At 37.0% G+C, this 25,719-nt stretch overlaps 1 protein-coding gene across 2 annotated transcripts in view; it reads right to left on the bottom strand.

The window, feature by feature from the left end:
- Glut4EF (Glucose transporter 4 enhancer factor) overlaps window positions 1-25,719 on the bottom strand; it is a 564,138-nt gene that overhangs the window by 326,351 nt on the left and 212,068 nt on the right. The gene's annotated exons all lie outside the window — the stretch shown is intronic.

Genomic DNA, 25,719 nt, shown 5'->3' with positions numbered 1-25,719 from the left:
TCTAATAAGACAACAATAAACAAAAAATTACAGCAGAGCCCGGCTGCCCCGGCTGAGGTTTGAACCTGGGACCGCTCCAACAAACAGACAATGTTGCCGACGTCTTAGCGTTCTAAGCCACTGCCAATCTATCAAATTTCCAAACTGGAAGGCATTACACTCATGAAGGAAAAACACCTTCGTATTGTATATTTGTGTGTATTGAAGAATGATTCTAGGAAGACCGGAGACACTAGGTTGACTTGATAGTAAAAAGGCTTCAAAAATACTTCACCACCAGCGAAACGATCGTAGCATATTGGTTGGATGTACGTGGACTTCGCTAAATATCACTTTTTCAATACAAACTCCAGCCAGCTCTTAGCTTAATTTTCCTGCTTAGCTTATTTCTTCACTAGCGTAAAATTAATGGGCTGAGTAGTTTGTTGTCCCATGAAGTGCGTTTGACTCCTATCCGCGAAGCGCCAGTTCATCGGCTTTTTTATTTCCTTCGATGTTGCAATGAGCCGAAGCCCAATGCAAAATAGCGATTGATTTTAGGGCCTCCAAGGGGTTCTTGCAGTCCAAAACTGTCGCAGACTTGATAAAGCGGGACTTTCGTTCAACTTATATGAGAGTCGTATGTTGGTGGTATCGCTGTAGACTCCTATTCCTGTTCAGGTTTTCTTCTTAGAGTCATCGCTACAAATCGCTTTATCGTCTAAAAGTAGGGAGTGGGAGTACTTTTATTGGCTCGATGTTCATATGTGGTGATTTTTAATCACTTATTTACCCGCAGCCCAGTGGTGGTTATGATCGCCGCAGAATTGCAGACTGAACGTATTCGTTGCTGCCACGTGAGCCGAAGTGTACTCTTGGCTGCCTGTACCTGCACTACAAGATCTAGTGAACACACTTAGTGCCTCCTGTGGAGTGCTCTTCATGACACCGTTGCTTAATTTACGAAGATATGATGTCTAGCTCAAAGCAGACAATAACACCAGATAACCAATGGAAAAAACCAATATGGTTTCAGTTTCCATCTCTTGTCAATGGAATTCTTACAATAATACAGTGCTATTGAACCTCTCTTGGTACGTTCCTCGAAATTTCATTTCCACCTTAATTGATGGTTCAGCCAGATGCCGAGATACTTGGCTTCTAAAGAGAACTTAAGGATGACTCCATCCAGCATTGGTAGGCTTAATCATTTGATATTTCTCTTGTTTGTAAACAGAACTAACTCTGTCTATGATGAGTACAGTCCAAGACCATTGTTGAGTGTCTATCTCGATAGTTTGACTAGAGCTCCTTGCATTAGGTAAGATAGATTTTGTGTGAACTTTCTGTTAATCTGTATGACCAGTGGTCATACTGGAGTATAGAAAGACACTCATATTAATAGTTGTGCCCATCAGGTTTTTAGAGCTTTTAGATCATTGTGTCAGAAATAATAGACTTCCCACGGAAAACATTGTATCTTACCCGAAGCTGTTGTCTGATATAGACCACTATTCAGCATATGGGATTGTTTTGACTCGTTGTAAGGTTGGAGTATAGTAAGACACTCATTTCAGTAGTTGAGTCTATAAGAATTTTAGAGATTTTGGGTCATTGTGTCAGAAATAATAGACTTTCCCACGAAAAACATTATATGCTATATACTCAATTCGTAAGTTAGTGTGCTCTTTAGTCATTTTCATTGGTGCCGGCAGCAGCGTTGCCGACACTTTTTGATCGGAAATCGTCAACAAAATTTGGAAAATCGTCAACATGGCCCAAAACTTGGTTTTTTACCGTTTAATGCGATGTTTCGCTGATATTTTTGTGAATGAGACTGACAACATAAGATATACAACCCACAGCAATAAATCTAACCCAACATCACTTAAATACCGATATAAAAACAGCTTTTAGATGATAGTTTTCCTATGGTTATCGAGTTTGCCCAAGTAAAGCTGCCCCGAGTTTGCATGGTAAAGCTGGGTACTCATGGTCATTTTGAATTACAGCTTAGCTCAAATATCGCTTGCTTGACAGTGTGATCGCCCATGTTTGTCGGTACACTTACATTTTTGTTGTTGGGCAGTCGGAAATCGATAATAATGTTCATTCAGGAACAGTAGGAAGTTAAGAGAACTGTACTCATATTTTTTTAACAATATACATACATAGATATAATTAATATTTTATCTCGAAAACTTTTCAAGGAAGATTTTCATCCATTAACAAAACTAAACGAAATTTTTCAGCTGATGTAATTTGAATGTTGGGCAAACACTATGAAAATTCCTGTGTTCCTGATATGTGCCTAAATATAGCCAATCCATCTGGAAATTGCTAAAAAAACATTAAAAAAGCTCATAAAAAAAACATTGTTTTCCTTAAAGTTTTTCGTGAAATGTTGGTCAAAATGTAGTTGTTGCCTTTTATTGCATGCAATTCTGGCTTACGAGAAAAATCGTAATTTTTGACAAGAAAATATCAAATTGTCATTTTTAAATTTTCAAATTGTCATTTTTCAATTTCGGTCCACCACCAAGTGCGGTGGCAGCCACCTTTAGAACAGTCGAAAATATCTGCTGAAATGATTATGGCATTGCACGGTTTAGTCTACATTGCATGGGAAGAATGGATGGAAAATCTGTACTAAATCATAAAGTCATTTTTTTAATTAAACGTAAAACCAACCCATTTTCTTTTCAATTCGATACGTATTTCAATATTAGCGTGTCACGATATAGCCTTTGACAACTACATCCTTTTTAATTCGGATTTTTAAGTACCTGGTATAGAAAAATAACTCAAAATTACCTCCAAAAATTTCATCAAAATTAACAAACATTTCAAAATACTATTTGTCACCATTCACAAATGTGGGACAAATATCCTCTCAAACGCAGCCAGAGTTTAAACGTTTCCGTAGAAGCCCTAGGGGCGCTTAAAAATATGACAATTTAATAGGCAGTGAACAAATACACCATTACATATGCATGTACGTACATCTACAACCATCAACCAACCGAACAGTCAGTTAGTCAAACAAGCCAGTACAAAGACTGTGAAAACACCAAAGGAATGGTCGGTCAAATGGCCGGTTTCATGTCTCGACAAAAGGCCCGAGGGCAAACAACGGCGTGAGACTTGCTGCCTTCTTGGCATTTTTGATTAACTAACGCTTGTGGATGATAAAGAAGTAATTACCATCACTAAATATTGGACGACTCTTTCGTCTCGCATATATGCGGTGGTATACTGTCAGAGACACGCACACTTGGCCGCACATTTACTTTTAAGCCTTTTTTTCTTTTTTGTTATCAACCAATAATACCTCAGCGCACGGTATAAAGTATGGATTTATGCAAATAAAGTTGCACTTTGCACAAAGAAAAAATCAATAACACACACACGAACGCAAAAAAACGGAATCTAAATAACAAGTGGAAGAAGGTGAGGACAACAACGACAACAAAAAGAAGTCAATCCGGCACACACCCCAACCGATTGAATTGAGGCTTGCCAGAAACAGAAAAAATCATACGCACCAAACGAAACGAAAACTTTAATGAATCGGACCGTTGTTTGTGCCACTTTTGTTTTTATGTCTCTCTGGTTGTTTTTGCTTTTTGACCAACATACAGCATAGAATGGTCAAAACCAGGCGAACAAGTGCGTAAAAGCGGGTGATTTAGTGGTCAAAAAAGCAACAAAGACCAACAAAGGAGGCTGGACTGTTGTGAGTGTCGCGTTATGTTCACCACCAAATCGTTGCAAAGTAGGCCCAGAAAAGTTTCAAACCGGTTTTTTAAATTGTTTGTTTTAATTTTTTTCCTGATCATTGAATTGGATTTAATTTTGTTTTCGCTTTGAGCAGCAGCGGATAACAGAGAGACCCCAAGTCGACCAGCCGGCCGGTCTTTTATGGATATTTAGGTACATACAAGCGTTTACTTAGAATAAATTAAATTCATTAAAGCAACGTCAACAACTGCAACAACGATATACCAAAAATAATGAAATTCTTATTTTTTCTGTGGTGCCAACATAAAATATGAATATTAAACACATTTTAATAAAATGCATTCAATCACGACATTAGTGATTAACTAACACGCATGCGCACAACATCATGTCATTTCTTGTAGAAGCGAAAAAAACACCAATAACAACAACACTACACACTGCAGTTTGTCAACATTCTATTTTAAATATTAAATTGTAAATTACCGGCAACAGAGAAAAATTGCTGCTGCCCACACTATGCGGATTATTCACAGTTAAGTGTATAATTCTAAGAAATACCCTATTGTGAAAAATTCAATTTATTCGATTTATGAGATGTTAAAGAGAAACAAATATTGAATGGCTTAGTCTCACTTATTCATGGGGAGGTTGATGTGAACATCGAATCAGAGCGTTACGATAAATACCAAAGAACCATCTTTTACATGACATGAGCTATATTGGCATTCTGTGCCTCCAGAGGCCACTCTCCATGCGCTACTTGATCATCACGCTCCGTTCTACGGCGATCAGTACTACCACTAAAATTTAACTGCAATGGATTCAGAGGAAAAATCGAGGAAATATTGGATTTTATTTGTTGGAAGAATATCATGGTCGAGGCGGTGCGGGAAACCAAGCTTAAAAACAAGTGCAGCTTACAGCGTTTTGATGGTTACAACGTGCTGAGGAAGGATCGCACTAGAAGTGGAGCTGGGGGACTAGCTTCCTTATTGCATCTGTCTGTTCAATACAGACCTATCTCGCTTAAGTCTGACTCTAATGACTCGTTCATGAAATGTATGGGGGTAGAAGTCAGGCGTGCTGAGGTAAAGTTGATGAACGTACACCTCCCGCCGATAAATAGCTGTACTCCAAGTTATAGCCCAACATTAGCCCGCTTTTGGAAGTCCATAACCGTTGGGTTCTTGGTTAACTTTAATGCTCATCATGACTTTAATGCTGAAACTGAAAGATAACAAGTTGGTCGGTGGGCATAAGTGGAACAAGAGCTTAAATCATGTGAAGGGTTACAACATTGGAGCCGGAATATGTGAATTGTGGGAAACGTTTAAGTCACTCTCGAAAACTAGAAAGAAAGAATATTCCCGAAGTCTGAAGCAAAGAATACCAGCAAATTTAAATCGTACAGACCGATTTTGCTTTTGTCGCTCGTAGCAAAGACCCTACAGGCTTAGTTCTCCCAAGCGTAGGAAATAGTCATACAGTTGCCGATCATTAGCATGGATTCCCTTAGCAGCACAGCACGACAACATCTTTGCACGCCATCTCCATACATATTAGTCGAGGACTCAACCAGAGAAATCCATGTGATAGAACATTGATGGTGGCGCTCGACTTATCAAAATCCATTGATACTGTCAGGCACTCCACGCAATTTGAGAACATCGAGCAGACTACCCTCCGCCCATGTTGGAAACGTTCGGTAATCAATTATATGTGTGGACGCCAGTCGAACGTGTAATTCAGGAACAAGAAGTCCAAGCCCGTATAGTGAAACAGAGAGTTCCCCATGGTGGGGTGATATCTCCGCAAATGTTTACCCTCTATGTTTCATGTATTTCACCCCCTCAAGATGGCATTGAGATCGTAACGTATGCGGATGATTGTACAATTTTGTTGTCAGGTACTTTCGTTGATGTCATTTGTGAAAGGCTGAACTCCTATTTGACTAACCTTATAACCCTTTGATACCCTCAGCATTTATGCTAACAAGGTTATATACACTTTCATACGGGCAAAATGTGTCTTATCGAAATAATGGTTTTAGACCCCAAGTATGTTTGGACGAAATCCGTTTCAGAAAATTTGGAGTTGATTTAGCCATATCCGTCCGTCTGTCTGTCTGACTGGCTGGAGCGCACGATAACTCTCGAACGGATCAACCGATTCGGTCCAAAACTTGGCTCCGAAGCATGGGTGGTTGCGCAAGCAGATAAGGCAGTGCTTGGTGTGTTTGAGAGGAAAATTCTTCGAAAGATCTACGGGCCGATTTGCGTTGACGGTGAATATCGACGTCGTATGAACCACGAGCTATATAAGCTATACAAAGACATGAATATACCCAGCAAAAATTTGGATCCGGTAGTCATTACGTAACCCATTACAAAGTAATGTAAACAAGCTTCTTTTCCCATTACAAGTAATCTGAAAAGTAATGGGATACTTCTTAAACAAATTACAAGGCAAACCTACTTACTTTGCTCCTCACTAAGTAATGAGGACGGTGGCACAGTAAGTGTGTGTCCGACTATAAATCCTAGGGTTGTGTGTTCAACGCTCACTGTCGGCACGCGAGTTTTTTTTAATTAAAAAATTACAGTTCGTGGTGCACATGTGTACTGCACATTAAAGTTCTTAAGCAACCCTTAATGTTCGTATGCGTGGCATAGTGTGTTCAACTCGCACAGCAAGCGAAATAAAATAAAGTAAAATAAAAGTAAGAAGTGTGATGAAATTAAAAAAAAATCTCCACATCAACTGTTCTAAAAATAGAATTTTTTTTAACTTACTTTTCAACTTCTAGTGGCCACAGAATAACTAGTTATTCTAGTGGTCATAAAATAACTACAAACTGAGTGCGACATGCCCTTGTAAAAATAATGGGGAAGAAAGGGGGTTTGCGAGTAGTTACGGCTGCCAAAAATCCCTTACAAAACCCATGACTTTGGGAGGACTTTTTTTGCTGGGTAGATAAACGTATCGAGATGCAACGATTGCGTTGGCTAGGCCATATCATAAGAATGAGCGATGCTGAACCCGCTAAAAACGCGTATGAATACATGCCACATGGCGGTGCAAGCAGAATCGGCAGGCCTAAGCTTCGATGGAGCATACAAGTGGGTGAAGAAATGAAAAGGAGCGGTATTCCAAAAAGTCAAGCAAAAAATAGAGAGGAATAGAGATCTTTTCTTAGTTCGGTCTATGGAACAAATATTCTATAATGGGCCAACTAAGTAAGTTCTGTTCGAGGATCCTTTGGAAATTTTTACGGTGTGGTCCTGTTTTCAGCGATATATTGGTTTGCGTGGGCAAGTCCATGCTTCCTGATATAATGGTCCAAAAGGTCTAAATTACACGGGTACCAACTGAAATTACTGGGTGGTGCGATATCTATCGAAAGGAATTACTCCCAAAATAAGACCCACTTCCAAGATGGACTATGTCGGTTCATTTCTTTAGGTACTTCTTCCGAAAGATTTTTGAGCTTAAATCCAAATTTTTTGTTTTTTTTTTGTCGGCAAGTGCTTACGTCAAAAATTCTGGCTTTCTGATTTTTTAGGACAGGCTGAGGGTTAGGGTGGGGCGATTTGTGTGGAAGGAAAAAAACCTTAATGAGCCCTTCACGATTCTGATTCCTGGGATTGAACTGAGCAAAAAAGTCCACTGGACCATATATCTACCGTGAAAATCGAGCCTCCCGATTTTGACTTTAAGTTTTTTATCTACGTTTTTTTGACATCTTGGCATATAACAGCCAAACCATTGAGATTTTCGAGCCAACACAAAGACAAAAATTGTAGCCAAGACAGTAATTAAGAACTCTCTAATACATCGCAAAAGCATTGGAACGCTCCTTCAGGCAGTTTTGGCCTTAAGAATGTGCAAACTTTTCGGAAAGTGTCGATAAATAACATTGTGCTACAAAAGTTGACCAGGAAAATATTCAAGCGTTCTGATGCAAAATTCCATCGTGTTGGGATCCATGGACAACCACAATGCCTTTAGTTCGTTTGGGTCACTTCGTTTTATTTTTTTATAACGGTAAGAGTAGTGAAAATCTGGGATTCTTACATTTTCAAATTTAAACGGACATATTTATTTTTTCCACAACAGATTTCTATTGGTCCTTCTTCCGTTTAAAGGGGTGAATAATATCTTTCGAACAAGTTGTTACTTTTTAAAATCGGTTAACAAATGGCTGAGATATAGTGGTTTAAGTCTGAAAACCCCCACAAAAAACTATAACTGAATTTCTCACAATTTTCAAAATAAATATTGAACAAAACAAAAACACATTATATTTTTGAAAATTATGAGAAATTCTGTTATAGTTTTTTTGTGGGGGTTTTCAGACTTAAACGACTATAACTCAGCCATTTGTTAACCGATTTAAACAAATAATAACTTGTTCGAAAGATATTATTCACCCCTTTAAACGGAAGAAGGATCAATAGAAATCTGTTGTGAAAAAAAGAAGATCTGCGCGTTTAAATTTGAAAATATAAGAAACCCAGATGTTCACTACTTTTAGTGCTATAAAAAAATGAAACGGAGTTACCCAATCGAAATAAAGACATTTTCGTTGTCCATGGATTCCAACACGATAGAATTTTGTATCTGAACGCTTGAATAATTTTCTGGTCAAATTTTGTAGCACAATGTCATTTATCGACACTTTCCGAAAAGTTTGCACATTCTTAAGCCCAAAACTGCCTGAAGGAGCGTTCCAATGCTTTTGCGATGTATTAGAGAGTTTTCAATTGCTGTCTTGGCTACAATTTTTGTCATTGTGTTTGATCGAAAATCTCAATGGTTTGGCAGTTATATGCCAAAATATCTAAAAAACGTCAATAAAAAACTTAATGTCAAAATCGGGAGGCTCGATTTTCACGGTAGATATATGGTCCAGTGGACTTTTTTGCTCAGTTCAATCCCAGGAATCAGAAACGCGAAGGGCTCATTAAGATTTTCAAATCGCCTCGGCCTACTGAGGGTATATTTTTGTCGGAAAAGCCGACCGACACTTTTTATTTTTATATTATTTTATCAAAACAACTTTTATTTCTTTTTATTTTTAACCACACCAAAACGAGCATTACCTTCTGTTGTGTCAGTAGGGTACAACATAATAATACAATGCATTTTAATGCATTTTCTATAATTGGCCGTCAGTATTGCAGTAATGTTTTACATTATACCACTTTTTTCTATGCCAATTTCCACCTGAGTTAACCTTATTACTCTCTGTGCAGCAGGTAAGGTTAAGGAGGAGGGTGTGGGGGTTATGGCACATGGTATTGCAAATGCATATTCGTTATCGAGCGAAAATTGGCATTGCACGCCATTTTGACAGCAAAACGCCGGGCAAGGTTAAAGTCTTTTACAAGGGCCTTTCACACTCATAGCTTTGTTATCGGTTAAATATGTGTGTATCTACAAATGTGTGTGTGAATATAATACAAACGATAGAGAACAAAATCTACTTAAGTACAATAATTGTTAATTATTTTGTTTAGAGTAAAATAGCAACAATAGTATGTGAAATAAAGTTGGCAGAAATTTCCGGCTTTACCATATGTAGGATATGGCGTTTTCCCGACATTTATTCAATTCGAATCTGGTTATTTACTCAAATTGTGGATACCGTCGACCCAGGTTTACTTTTACACCCTTAACTGAAATATATTCGGAGTTATAAATCCGGTTCCTTTATTATGTCAAAGCGACATTAAATATCGGCTTAATATCAGCTTTTCTATATCCATGTTCTGGTTATCTATCGGACGAAACCCGTTTAACCATTAAAAGAAAAAGTGGCAACCAAAATAGTTGACATAAGTCATTTAATTTAATTAACCACTATGCGGTCAAATGCGACACATTGTATGGCCTGGCACTGTTTTCCGTCCCGAATGCATACGTCGTCAGTCCATCAATCCATGCATCCAACCAACCGTCATTCATCCATCATTAATTCACTCATACCAAAGTGCATTTTATTTCACGGCACACGTCACGTGATTCCGTTACAACAAAGCCGGCATATCGAGCAAAAGCTCGCAAAACACGAAAAAAGCAACACTGCAGCAAAACAACGCCAGTAGAAAAATAAATGTAAAGGCATGAAATGTGCATGATTTACGTTACATTGCCTTGTTTGCGTACTAACGAGTGACAATAAACCACATGCCACACACAAACTCACACTTGATGCGGGAGGTAGGCCAGAGAGATGGATAAATGAACGAACGACCAACCTAACCCATACATGAATGAATGCGGAAATGCAAAAAGACGATTGGAAGTGATCTGAAAACGTTGGGTGTTTTTTTTTTATAAACAAAATGAAAATAAAAAAAAATATGTTATTCACTTTCCCGATATTTGTAATCCACCAGTCAGTCTATCCTCTTCAATATTAATGGGGGTGTTTATATATAGTAAATCAGCGGAAATAAATCGAATGACTTTAAAAAATGCGAAATATTCAGGTGAAATATAATGGTATAGAAAATAATGAAATAATAATAATTATTAGTTTTGGGTTTTTATACCCTCAGCCTTATGACTATTGGGCATACAAACAGTATCTGTCAGCTTTTCGAACATTTCGGGGACCATATCTCAGAAGGTATTAACTTCTCCTAGCAAAAAAAAAATATATATATTGTAGTCATTATCACAACGATAACCCGGTATTAAAATTTCTACACGATCCGAGAAATTGACTTAAATTGGCTAAAGCGCCAAAGTGTTGAGCTTTTAAAATTTGAGAAGGTAACAGGGTAGAATTTTTAGAGCTTTTGGGTCATCATGTGATGAAGCAGAGATATGCCCACGAAAAAATTATATCGCTGTCTAGCAAAAACAACCTTCGAAGAGAATTTAACAATAATCCTCAAACAGCCCTTAAACTTAAACACTTAGGCGAAAATGATTAACTTTGGTAAGAAAGGTACCGTAAGGAGTTGTTCAATATAATTTATCTTCGAAGTTTATTTAAGTTTAAGAAAAATATTAAGATGTGCAAAGTTTTCGATAGTTATCGTGCACACCAGCCATTTTAGTTGGTCACCGAAGGATTTTTAAAGCTTTTGGACTATTAGTCGTAAAATATTTAAAAGTCTTAGTCGACCATTGACTGTGCGAAATCTCCATAATCGATTATTTTTTTTATAATCGACTTTTGAAAGACGAAGTCTTGTATTAGTCGTAGATGACTATTGGATGTGCTCTATCTGCATAATCGACATACCAATAGAAATTGCATAGGAGAAATGAGAAGGGTACTTTTATTTTACATGTGTAACCAAAGAAAATGGTCAATTGTATTCGATTATAACCGGTTTTTGGTTGTTAATGAAAAATCGCAAATCGACTTTTGGAACACTCTTAAAAAATCGATTAACCGAAAATAGGCCATTAAGTTTTAGACAAAACCCGAATAATCCAAAAACCGATTATTCCACTTCCCTACGTATCCATTATGCTAGGAAGCATGCACTTACTTACAAACAAGTAAAAAAGTATCAGTCGCCTATGTGGACTGAAATATTTGTTTCCAAAAAAAAAAAAAATAAAAAAACGTATGTATTTAGGGGGGTTTTCAAAATGTTGGGCGTATGAACCGACAAAAATATGGACAAGATTAAAGCGCATATTTTTGCGGGAATATCGATAGATAGGGTTTTCTTACCATACTAGCCTACGAAAAACATAATATCGCTATGAACAGGAAGGATCCTCGAACAGACCCTTAACCACACAAAAATGTTGAACATTTGTGTGGGTGGTACCCCAAGGATCGGACAGATATGGCACAAACTTGAATATGACTTAAGTTTCGACAATATTTAGATATCCAAAGTTTCGACCAAATCGGTTGCTACGTCTATGAATATTTTCCAACTTTTGTGGGGTAGGTACCGGAAGGAGTGGACCTATAAGCACCACCTTCGAATTTCATCTAATATTCGAAGAAATATTGCGATATCCAAAGTGTGGACGAACGTAGTAATTGGTTCGAGCTCTCTCTCACTACATATGGTGCCTTAGGGGTTTTTTACAACTTTCGGGCTGTTTTCTCAAGAAGTACAGACTTTTCCCTGCAAAAACTTTTACTGTCGTAATTGAGGCAGTGAATGCATGTGGCTTCAACAAAAATCAAAGTGATTCGAGAGCAGGTCTTAAAGTGAATTTATCCAAAAAATTGTGTGTAGGTACCCGAAGGAGTGGACAAATATAGTCCATATTCTAACCTGACCTTAGTTTGGACACAATATTACGAAGCCCAAATTTTGGACGGAATCGGCATATCCGTTCGAGAATTATCTTGCTCTCCAACCACTACACATGGTGTCAAAGCGGGTTTTCAACTTTCAGGCTATTTTCTCAGAAAGTATGAACATGACCCTGATGAAACTTGTACCTTCGTGTGGGCGACAGTGAATACAAGTTGTTACAACAAAAACCAAGTCGATTCGAGAGCAGGTCCTAAACTGAACTTTTCCGAAGTTTTGTGTGGGAGGTACCTGACGGAGTTTACCAATTGAGTCCGTATTGGAACCTCATCTAAGTCTGGTAGAAGTTTCACGATGTGCAAAGTATGTACAAAATCGGTTACTCCCTTCAAGAATTATCGTGCTCACAAATTTTCGTACGTTTTCGAACTTTTGTGGGGGAGGTACCCGAAGGAGTGTATCGATATGGCCCATCTTCGAGCTTAAACTAAGTTTGGTCAAAATATTACGATACCCAACATTTGGTTCGAATCGGTTAATCCGTTCGAGAGTTACAGTGCGCACCAGCCAGTCAGACAGACAGACCGACGGACATTGCTCAATCGACTCCAAATTGTCTGAAACGGATTTCGTTCAAACATACTTGGGGTCTAAAAACCTCGTTAGCATAAATGCTGAGGGTATAAAAATTGAAAAAAGGCTGCGAAGAAAAATCAAACGGATCCTCGATAGGCCTTTAAACTGCTATTTTGCTAAAATTTTGTAAATTTTGTGTGGGGGTACGCAAAGTTGCAGACCAATATAGTCCATATACTGAAAGAAATTTTACGATGTGCAAAATTTGAAACAAATCGGTTACTCCCATCGAGGTTATTGTGCACAATTATAGCGAACATTTTTGAGCTTTTGTGGAAAAGGTATCCAAAGTAGTGGACCGTTATGGCCTCTTTTCAAACATGATCTACGTTTATGGGCTACCGTGGTGCAGTGGTAAGCCCTCAGAAGGTCTGCGGTTCAATCCCTGATCATAATATCCAAATTTTCGGTGGTACCAAATCCCCTCAGTGTAATGCTGGCTGAGTATTTCAGCCATGAAAAACTTCTCGTAGGACATGGCTTTCGGACTTGGTTTTACCCGTATTTTCATAGCAAACCGTGGTGCAGTGGTAAGCCCTCAGAAGGTCTGCGGTTCAATCCCTGATCATAATATCCAAATTTTCGGTGGTACCAAATCCCCTCAGTGTAATGCTGGCTGAGTATTTCAGCCATGAAAAACTTCTCGTAGGACATGGCTTTCGGACTTGGTTTTACCCGTATTTTCATAGCAAAGAGGTTGTAAATTAGGATTTTTATTTTCTCTTTCTTATCTGGAGTATTACCCCAATGGCTAAACTTCATCATTACTCTCTATTACATAGAGTAATGTGTTCTAAATGAACTGACATTGTTGCAAAATTTTGCTGTTAGCTCATGATTTCATCCCAGCGAAGGGAGTTATCAATTGACTTTTCAGCTTTTCTGAAATAATGCCTTTTTAGCGAAAAATCAAACACTTTAAGTGTCTAGTATTCTCATATAAAAGAAGGGTAACTTGTTTACATTACTTTGTAATGGGTGATTCGGCTAATGTGGCTCCCAATTTTTTGCTTTGTAGATTTTATTTATTTTCGAAATTTCAACATTTCAAACCGAAATTTCGTATATGAAAAATAGAAAGCAGACCCATTTCATTAGTTTACTGACGTACCTCAAAAAATGTCTCACCCATAATAAATAGTAAATAACTAGCAGACCCCGGTCCGCGTTGCTGGCCCGTCGTAATGAGTTTTAATTCAAAAGTAGGTATTTTCTACCACACTTCTTCGGTCCATTGTCAAACCGAGAAGGATTTTAAATTTATCAACAGATTTTGTCTGTAACCTTTCTTTTCTCTTACGGACTTTGTCGGATTTTTCGCCAATTTGTGCCTTTTAGGATTTATTATCGTCCATGTCACTGTCTGTATCCTAAAGCGATCTAATAATAAAAGTTAAAAAAATGATTAAATCGAATTCTCCCGCTTATTTAGACCTATATGTTTTAGCTTTTCATGACTGATGGACCGTTGAACCTCACCATTTAAGTACATTTGTAAATATATAGTTTTTCTTGATTGGGGGACAACCACCGTTGTCTCGAAAACTAATTTGCAACCTGATGCACTCATAAGTTTAACAAATACACCGATTATAAAATAATAGGCCCCCAAATTCGTCTACAAATATATAGCATTTTGGACAACGGGACATTCCTGAACATTTTCTGAAAATTAGGTTCAGTCGTTTTGGAAAAATAATATTTTGAAAAGAGTGGGCGTGGTCATCAGTTTTCAAGATATAACATATTAATAAAAGTGGGCCTGGTCCGTTCCTAGGGTGCACACAACTTCATTGCCTACCAAAATGTATGCTGAAACCGATATAATCATAAGTTTGGCTTATATATATAGCGTTTAACAGAAAGGCATGGGGAAGGTACCCCACATAACAACAGCAAACATAGAGCTTTTGCTGCAAATTTTATGGAAATCCCTTCAGTAGTATTGGAGTTATGACATACTAAAAAAAAACAGGCTTGGTCGGGCCAATAGGCCCCAAAGAAGTACCTAGATTGTAGATTAATCCGTAAATTTTTATTCCGATACATACATAATTTTTGCAAATATAAAGTTTTTTTTTTTAAAATATCGCATAGGGGAGGTACCCCGCCCCCTCTGGAATTCAATAAAATATGTAACCTGTTTTCGGGCGCGTGGTAAACTTTTCTTTCCAAAAAACCTAAGCATTTGATTTTTATTCATAAATTTTTAAATATGCCCTCTTCAAAAATCAAGAAAATATGCCTGTACATTCCCTGATATTTTCACGAATATCGGTCAGTAGTTTTGTAGATGTAACATATTATAAAAAGTGGGTATGGTCAAGTCTGTGGTTCCTAAAAAAGTAGGTAAGGTCGGAGACACAACCACAATTGTCTCGCAAATTAACTTCCAAATAGATACATTCGTAATTATTGTAAATATAACATTTTTAAAAAAGTAGGGTATAGGGGAAGTTCCCCGCCCTTTCCGAAATTCAACTGAATTTGTGGCCTATTTTAAGCGGGGACCATCTCTGTACATTCCCTGGCAATTTCAGGAAAATCGGTTCAGTAGTTTTAGAAATGATAAAAATAGAAAATTTAAAAAAGTGGGCGTAAAAGTGGGCATGGTCAAATTTTCTTTGCATAAAATCCCGAGTCGAAAATCGGTCCAGTCGTTCTCAACTGATGCCATTACCAACGAACGATATTTGATTTTTATTTATAAAGATTTAAAAGTTTAGACAAATCGCGATTTTCTTGAAAATCCCCTGTAGATATAACCAAATTAATAAGTGAGCGTGGTCAGATCTTAAGTCACAAAATAAGTACGTAAGGTTGGAGACACAATCGCCATTGACTCACAAATAAATTCCCAAACCGATACATTCGTATTTGTTGCAAATATTGCATTTTTACAAAAATAGGGCATAGGGGAGGTACCCGCCCGATCCGAAAGTCAAAAAATATGTAGCCTATTTTAATCGGAGACCAACCCTGTACTGTCGCTGAAAGTTTCAGGAAAATCGATTTAGTAGTTTCGTAGATATAACATATTTAAAAAAGTGGGCGTTGTCCAGTCTTAATGCCCCAAATAAGCACGAAAGGTCGGAGACACAATCGCCATTGACTCGGAAATTAATTTTCAAGGCGATACATTTGTAATTGTTGCAAATATTGCATTTTTACAAAAATAGGGCATAGGGGAGGTACCCCGCCCGATCCGAAATTCAACCAAATATGTAGCTTTCAACCGGGGTCATCACTCTACGTTCCCTGCAAATTTCAGGAAAATCTATTGAGTAGTTCCGTAGATATAACATATTTATAAAAGTGGGCGGAAAAGTGGGCGTGGCCAATTTTTCTTTGCATAAAAACCTAAACTGGACTATGACTAACATTTCCACAAAAAATTATCCAAATCGCTCTAGCCGTTTTCAACTGATTCAATTACCAACAAACGACAATTGAGTTTTATATATAAAGATAAGTAAATATAAAATAATCCAAAAATAAATGCTCACACATATTTTAAAGATTCTTTATGACGAAGTACATGTTTAAACTAAATACATTGGTGCTTTATTCACCTCGTTACGTATTTGTATTTGTGATGGTATTTAGCAAATGATTAAGTTAATTAAACAACAGTGTAAACTTCATTTTGCAACGCATGACTACCTCCGATAACATTGATTCAATTATTTAAAATTGTTGCTGTGTTTTTTTTTTTTGCATAAAATGAAAACTGGTAGCAAAAACAGATAACTGGCGAACCGGCCGGCAACACAAATGCATTTTTCCACTCACTTATTGTTAAGCAAATCGTTTATGGTACGACCTTCAAAAATCAATAGAATGGCAACTAGAACAAAAATTTGCAAATTTTTTTTACTTTAAATTTTCAAAAAGTTTTAACTTTAAAGTTTTCTTGTGTCAAGAAAAAATCGAAAATGTCAGGATTACACTAACACTACTTCTAAATTGTGTCGTCATTGTAATAATACCCAACATTTAGCGGAGATCTCAAACAATTGAAACCCCCAAAAAGAATTGGGTGCAGCAGCAACAACTGCAGAATCTAAAATAATTCGAGAAAAACTTCATTAAAGCGACATTCGTGCAATAAACAAATTAATTAAACAAATTTGTGGTGATAACTTAAATGAACTCAACATGTTTCGAGAGACAGCCAACCAACGAACCAACCAACCAACCAACAACCATCTAGCGTGGCAGCAAACAAACAAAACAAAAAATTACGTAAATTAAAATTGTTGCTGTCAATATTGATGTTGTTGCTTTGCTCCTATGTATTGTCGTTAACGTTGAGATTTTGTTTTGCTTCTTTTCTTTTTTTCTGTTCAACAATCTCAACAACAGCTAACGGCAGCATTTGTAAGTGTGTAACCGGCTTAAAATTTTTAATTTTTCATTATTTAACCCAGGGCAAGCGAAACAAACGGCTAACGAAACGTTTAAGTGGAAAAAACAGTTAATAGATTTGGCTCAAACAAGCATATATCGCGCATAGATAAGGAAAATCAATTGACTTTTATAGCGATGAAAATGGACGCATACTTTATTTCGATACACTTAACATATGAATGTGTGTGGGGGGGGGGGGATGTTATTGTTATGCGTAATAGGGTAGAGTGAAGAAATTAAAATTACCTTATTTAGCAGTAAAGTAAAAGGAGAAAAGTTAAAGCCATGTATAATTTTAAGTGGACGATTTTCAACATCGATATAGTCAGCTTTAAGGAAATTATGTGGAAATGTTCAAAATTCTTGCAGTGAAATGTCCAGATTCGAAATACAGGAGCTACAAAACGATGTCAAGCAAGCCGAAGTCCAGTTTCAGTTGAAGTCATTCATTTTAGTGTCCGATGAACGATACGACATGGCCAACATAAAGTTAGCCTAGTTCGAAAGGAAATTCCGAACGCACTACCAATTGCACATGTGATCAATTACAATTCCTTTGTTCAATACAAATACAAAATACAACGATTCTGAACGATTTTCCAACTCTGATATACAAACAAGTGACATCTCTCAGATAATCGTGAGAGTTATAGAGAACTTGGTCTCTCACCTCCACTCGGGCTTCTGATGATTAACTCATTTTTAGAGTTACGACATAAATCGGATGAATAAAAATGGTTATAATTTAGGCAATTAACGTAAGTTTCAACCGATATCAACTTTTATTTGAACTTTTCATTCATAACTCAACTCGGTAAGTCAAAATACAGCTGAAAACTAAGGTAGTTGCATATGTCGCTGATGTAGTTGGACTGATAAGGACAAATTTTTACAAATCTTGTCTGGCCCTATCCAAAGTGCTTGGGTCCATGACAATGTTCTTGGAGTCGAGATTGAACTCACATTATTCACCAGACGATGCAAACTTTCCGATTTCCAGCCACAAGTTTTGGACGGAGTTGCATTAGAACTTTCTCCGGAAGCTAAATACCTGGGTATAATCCTGGACCATCATTTGGCATGGAAAAGGAATATCGAGGAGCGGGCGAAGAAAGGTATTATTACACTCTAGTCCTGAAAGAACTTCATTGGAAAAATATGGGGATTCAGACTACAAGCCATACACTGGTTGTATGTAACCGTGGTTCTGCCCTACTGTCCAAACTATCAAGTGCGTAAGGGCTGAGTCAATTCTCATTACCGGACTAATTTAAAGCACTCCTCATGTTGCCATGAACGTGATTCTGGATCTTCAAACTCTGGATATCCTGATATAGGCGGATTTTCGCTTTCAAATTTTGGACATTCGAAGGTCATACATTTAATTGAAAGTCAGCTTGGGTCTGGCGACAGGATTCGCATAAGCGAGTATATGCCCACCTCTTTCAGGTTGAACTCACTCACAGTAATTATTCCAAGCAGGGTGATTTTAAGCTGAAGGTGTTTTTCATCTGGACGGTCTGGTAATATACACAGACGGATCCATGCGGAATGCACTAGAGCAAGCATCATTTGCGAAATTCCATTAAAAAACCCCTCATTTAAGCTTAATGATAGCTGTAACGTCTTTCATGCTTGCTATCAGGAAAGTAGCAGAATTGTTTGAAGGACTTGAAACCAGTCTAACAGGACCCGTGAATACGAGTATATATTTACATATGTCGATAGTCAGGCGACCCTTAAGGCTCTCAAATCATGGACCATAAATTCTATCCTTGATTGCAAAAAGGTTCTGGATGATATACGAAATACCGCTAAACTTTGCTGGATACCAGACATAATAATACAAGAATAATGGGAAACGACTTAGCAGATGAACTAGGGGTGGCTCTACGTCGATCGGTTTACCAATTGTAAATCTGTGAGACCACTGATGTGCAACTATATCGGCGATCTTAGGGCAATTTACCTTGAGAAGGCACACCGCAGAATGTTTATGGAATGATTGATGAAAGCAATAAAAGAAAAACGATGAAATTACTTAAAAACTATTATTTTAATATGTAATATTGTATATTTGAAATTAAGTCTACAGCCAAGTTGGCTATATTATTCTTTTTACCCACAGACAAGCTTAAAACGCTTCGTGGGTATATGTAATAATGAATTGTAAAACTCTTAAATATTTTCAATAAAGATAAAAAACTTGCATGCAGGACATCCAAAGTAATCTGGCCTGCAATCTCTGAACGTAGAACGACTTCCTTTCCCTCACTTGATAAGTTAGGAATGAGAATCACTGTGGGCCTTATTTCGAGTCAGCATGTCCGCTTAGCACTCGGAAGGTCTGAGGTTCAATCCCTGACCAGAACATCACACATGGCAAATCTGCTCATCGTAATGTTGAATTATTTACAAGTGGTGTCGTAAGACAAGTCGCACAGTGGTTTAGGATCAGGGTTTTACCTTATGTTGTGGGAAAATATACATATGTATATGCAGCGTAATATATCGAACGTTTATATGGGATGACAGAGGCGTCGATTAATGTAGATTAAGTGGAGATGCAGAAGAGATAGAGACGGTAAAGCATTTGCTTTACAAAGGCCTTGTCGCGCACAAGAAGGCATCGACTACGGGGTAGATTCGTCTTCTTATCCGCTTAACTCCTTGAGGAGCATAGGGCCTATACAAATATGCTCCAGGATGATCTGTCATTTGCTATTGCTTTTATTTCGCTCGATGATTTTCCTGTGGATTTTAACTCTTTCACAAGACTGCTTTTCAGGATTTTAGATTCTATCAAATTAAATTTGCTTGTAACATACAAAAGAAAACGAGATAAACCCATAGTTCCTCCTAGGCATATATGTATGTACATAGAATCACTTTCTGAGTTGATTTATGCCTGTCCGTACGTCCGTTCGCAACGTACAGATCGCATTTATTGTCCGATTCAATTGAACATTGGGGAATATAATTTTTATAGCGATACGCTATTACTTTTAGTGAAAATCGGTTCAGATTTGAATATAGATTCCATATATTCTTTCGACCGATTTCACGTATTTGCTGCACCAAAATTGGAATGTGTGACTCAATTCCTCTCTAGTAGCAAATTTTATCGAAATCGGATCAGATTTGAATATAACTCCGATGAATATTTTTGCCCGATTTCGCATATTTGGAATGTGTGACGGAATTTAGTGTAGTAATAAGTGTACCATATTACGTCGAAATCAGTTCAGATTTATATACATACAGTGATGGCCAATACATTTTCAACTAAATTTCACGTTTTAGGATTTTTTTTTTACATTTTTTTTAAAGTAAAATTAAATATTTTTTGCAATTTTTTATAGTTCATTGTTTCAAATATAAGAAAATGAAAAGTTTTGGCACGTTATACAACAAATAATTTAAAACAAGTAAAAAAGCATTAAGTTCGGCCGGGCCGAACTTTTCATACCCTCCACCATAAAATATTCATTCCTGTCCCCAACTTTAAGTGAGTACGTTAAAATGTCAGATAATGTACATAAAATTCTTCATTCGGGAGGCCCTTTTTTATGGTGCCTATATCTAACTGTTGACAATTTTTGGTGGGCTAGAAATTGGGAGGTACTGTTATATAGGGGTTATAATAAAACATGGGCCTATGTTGACAGTTTTTGATGGGAGCCTTTAATGTCAAATAACTCCTAATTCGGTTAAAAAATTTAGCTAGAATCCTCAAAATATCGAAAATCGGTACATAACGTGGGAACTTCAAATGTCATTAACAACTAGTTCGGAGGTATCTGGGCTATACGAAAATATGAACTTAAATGAACAATTTTTGTTTCAGAATTTTTGTTGACTTTTAAATTTCAAATAACAGAAAGTTCGTCCAAAAAATAAAGCTAAGGTACGGAAAATCGGGAGGTTTGTTTTGGGCTATACAAAAACATGGACCTATGTTTGGTTAAACATTTTAAGTAAAATCCTCAAAGTACCGAAAATAGGGAAGTATCGTTATATTGGGGCTATGTTGAAAATTGTTGATGCAGATGTGTGGTGACCACTACAACCTTCAAATGTCAAATTACAGTTAGTTCTGTTAAAAAGTGTAGCTAAAATTGCCAAATTACTGAAAATTGGGAGGTACCGTTACATGGGAGCTACATACATCCGAACATGGACCTATGTTGAAAATTTTTGATGGAGAGGTGTTGTGGCCACTAAGAACTTCAAATGTCAAATTACTGCTTGTTCGGTTTAATATTGTAGCTAAAATCATCAAATTACTGAAAATCGGGAGGTACCGTTATATGGGGGCTTTCTTGACAATTTTTGGTGGAGAGGTGTGGTGACCACTAAGAATTTCAAATGTCAAATGTTCAAATTACAGATAATTCGGTTAAAACTTGTTGGTAAAATTCTCAAAATACCTGAAATCGGGCGGTAACGTTATATGGGGGCAATTCCAAAACATGGACCTATGTCCACTAGTTATATAAGTCTATTGACATTTAAGAACCCTAAATGTCAATTGATAGCTAAATCGGTCTGAAATGTAGATAAAAATGTCAAAATGCCGTAAATCGGGGGTACCGTTATATGGGGGCTATACCAAAACTTGGACCTAGGTCCACAAGTTTTGTCACATAAGTTTATTGACATTTAAGAACTTCAAATGTCAAATTATAGCTTAATCGGTCTGAAAATGTTGCTAAACCCGTCAAAATACCGTAAATCGGGGGGTACCGTTATATGGGGGCTATACCAATACGTGGACCTATGTCCACAACTTTTGTTATATAAGTTTATTGACTTTTAAGAACCCTAAATGTCAAATTATAGCTAAATCGGTCTGAAAATTTAGCTAAACCCGTCAAAATACCGTAAATCGGGGGGTACCGTTATATGGGGGCTATACCAATACGTGGACCTATGTCCACAACTTTTGTTATATAAGTTTATTGACTTTTAAAAACCCCAAATGTCAAATTATAGCTACATCGGTCTGAAAATGTAGCTAAAAACGTCAAAATACCGCAAATCGTGGGGTACCGTTATATGGGGGCTATACCAAAACGTGGACCTATGTCCACAACTTTTGTTATATAAGTTTATTGATACTTAAGAACCCTAAATTTCAAATTATAGCTAAATCGGTCTAAAAATGTAGCTAAAAACGTCAAAATACCGCAAATCGGGGGGTACCGTTATGTGGGGGCTATACCAAAACGTGGACCTATGTCCACAAGTTTTGTTATATATGTTTGTTGACACGTAAGAACCCTAAATGTCAAATTATAGCCAAATCGGTCTGAAAATGTAGCTAAATACGTCAAAACACCGTAAATCGGGGGGTACCGTTATATGGGGGCTATACCAAAACGTGGACCGATATAGCCCATCATCGAACTTGACCTGCCTGCAAACAAAAGACGCATTTTCCCAAAATTTCAGCGTCCTATCTCTATTTTTGTGGATGCTAGAGTGATTACCACAGACGGACGGACGGACGGACGGACGAGCTCAGATCGACTTAGAATTTTACCCTGATCAAGAATATATATACTTTATAGGGTCGCAAATGAGTATTTCAATGCGTTACAAACGGAAAAACAAACTTAATATACCCTCCATACTATGGTGGAGGGTATAAAAAATATGAAAATACATAACACGCCTTAAAATTCAATGGTAAAAACATATGAAACTGAACCAATTCCTATGCAAAAATCTTCAATATTTTGTAAAATATAATTTTTGTGTATGATTCAAATCGTTTGTATTTGTTTTGGGTAGATTAAAAGTGAATAAAATTCGGGGGAGTGGCAGGTCGTACGGGAGAAGAATGGACATGGGTCCAAGGGTCAAAATTTTCAAAAGTAATGGAAATTTCTTCGCATTTCAGTTGTCAATTTAATAAACGCCAGAAGCCAGAAGTTTGGGTCTCGAAAAACATATGATCATAGGGATTTAGTCCATATCAGAATGATGGATACTGATGTATTGAAGTTATAACGGGCGGTATCATTGGAAATTTTGGATTTGGATCAAAGGATAAAAAACACCGGTACCGGGTTTTATGATTAGTATTGTCAACGCGCAAGTGATAAAAGTGCCACTTTATTGTCAACATAGCGATTTATTTCTTTTTTAATGTACAAAATACAAACGTGCTATAAAAAATGAAAAAGCATATCATAATTTCATATTTCACCCTAAGAAAATAATAAATATTAATTTTCACTATAAAAAAGGAGTTTTAGTGTGTAAATTATTCAAACTCTGATATGGCTTCGATGTGTTGCAAACGGAATAAAAAAGATACCCTCCATCATTTGGTGAAAAATATAAAAATACTAAATAATATTGTTTGAAGATAAAAAAAAATATATTTATTAAACGGCTGCACCAAAAATTCACATGGCCTTAGAACGAAAAAGTGGAATTATTAATACCGTGATTTTTAACGCCTTACAATTGACAACACTGATCTCAGAAACTATCATTTGTTGAAAACCTGGCTAAGCCGTTGAAACTATGGTGCTTATTCTATTTTCTAATGTGTGTTAATAGTGTGTGCTGCAAAATATGAGTATGCCTGTGCGGTGCTTTTTTATTATAACAACAATATCAAATAGGATTAGCTTTCCGTTGATCACGGTTGCTTTGCTAAACATATTTTGAAGAAATTTTAGCAGACAAAGCCGCAAATTTTCAATGCTTTTGCTAATATGGCTTTAGCATTTTAAACCTTGATTTTTATTTATCCCACGATTTTAAAATATCCTCGGAAAATGCATCAATTTCTGGACCGATGTCTTTCATTATACCCTCAGCATTTATGCTAACGTGGGTATATACACTTTCATACGAGCAAAATGTGATTTATCGAAATAATGGTTTTAGACCCCAAGTATGTTTGGACGAAATCCGTTTCGGACAATTTGGAGTCGATTTAGCAATGTCTGTCTGCCTGGTGCCAGCCTCCTCTCGAATCCTTTTGATTTTTGTTGTAACAACTTGGGGCAAGTCCAACTACCTGAGAAAAAAACCCGCTATTGCACCTTCTCTTGTAGATGGAGCGCACGATAACTCTCGAACGGATAAACCTATTTGGTCCAAAAATTTGGCAGTCATAATATTTTGCGTAAAATTAAAACAAGTTCTAAGAAAGGTCATATCGGTCCTCTGCTTCCAATATTTCCACCACAAAAGTTCAAAATTTTTCGCTAAAATGGAGCGCAGGACAACTCTCGAAGGCAGTCACCGATTTGATGCATACTTTTCACAACTTAGTATTTTTACGAGACCTAGATTTGGTTAGAATATGGACTATATATGTCAACACCTTCATGTACCTTCCACACAAAATTTCGGAAAAGTGTAGTAGAACCTCCTCTCCAATCGTTTTAATTTTTCTTGCAACATGTTGCGCTCAAAGCTCCGATTACGATGATACACTTTTTTTGAGTGACAAGTCCATACTTCTTGAGAAAATTACCGGAAAGCTGTAAAAACCCCCTACGGCTAGCATGTGTAGTGGCAGGTGCGCACGACAACTCTCGAACCGAAAACTGCGTTGGTCCACACTTTGCATTTCGTAATATTTCTTCGGTACCTCCCCCACAAAAGTTCGAAAATATTCGCTAAAATAATACGCGCGATATCTCGATTTGGTCCAAACTTTGGATCTCGAAATATTTTTTACAAACTTAGTTTATGTTCAAAAGTGGGCGCTATCGGTTCACTCCTTGGTGTACTATCCACAGAAATGTTCAACATATTTGTGCAGTTAAGAGTCTGTTCGAGGATCTTTTGGAAATTTTTACCGAAGGTACTCCTAGTGGCCCTGTTAACAGCGATATTATGTTTTTCGCAGGCAAGTACATGTGACCCAACAGCTCTAAATTATATGGTGACCAAATGAAATGACAGGTGGGCGCGAAATCTATCGAAAGAAATAATTCCCAAAATAAGACCCAAAATGGACTATGGACCTTTAGCTCCCCCGCAAATTTGCGGAGCTTTAATCCAAATCCATATTTTGGTCGTTTCATTCGTCTAAAAATTTTAAAACCTCCTAGTGTTTTAATTCACACAGGCTGAGGGTATATCCCTGTCCGCAAAGCCGACTGATACTTTTTTACTTGTTTTAAGTTAAGAAACTAATGAGTTTTTAGAATTTGAGAAATCTGCTTCTATTTCCAACCCTAATAAAAATATTTTTTATTCGATTTTTAACGATGATAATACCACCAACAACATATCCTGTTGATCTGAAGCCATAATGTGTGTGTGTGAATGTACATAAATACCATATCCAAACAACAAATGCCAAAATAATATTGAAAAATAATGGATATACGTATGGATAGAAGGAGTAGTGGTAGCTGTAACCTATGAAATCGTTGCGGCCGCTGCATACATAATGGATTTTATTTAATAGATTTATGTAATGGATTTAAGTGGTTAATAAAGCTATAATTTAAGGCTACAAAAACATTAATAACAGACTAAATTGAAATAACAAGAAGAACAACAACAAAAACCAAGGAGATAAATAGTCAATTCCAGCCAAGCAGTTAGACAAGTGAATATTAGAGTTTGTTGCTGTAGTTGTTGTGGCTGCTGATATTTTCAATTGGCTTACAGACTCAGCCTCTCTAAGTAACCGACAAACTGGCAGATATTGGATATGAAAAACAAC

The sequence above is a fragment of the Musca autumnalis genome, unplaced genomic scaffold (genome assembly GCF_047663935.1).
Source record: "Musca autumnalis isolate F117 unplaced genomic scaffold, ASM4766393v1 scaffold_1, whole genome shotgun sequence".
In the NCBI taxonomy this organism is placed as follows: Eukaryota; Metazoa; Arthropoda; class Insecta; order Diptera; family Muscidae; genus Musca; species Musca autumnalis.
This window is presented reverse-complemented; position numbering and strand designations above follow the sequence as displayed.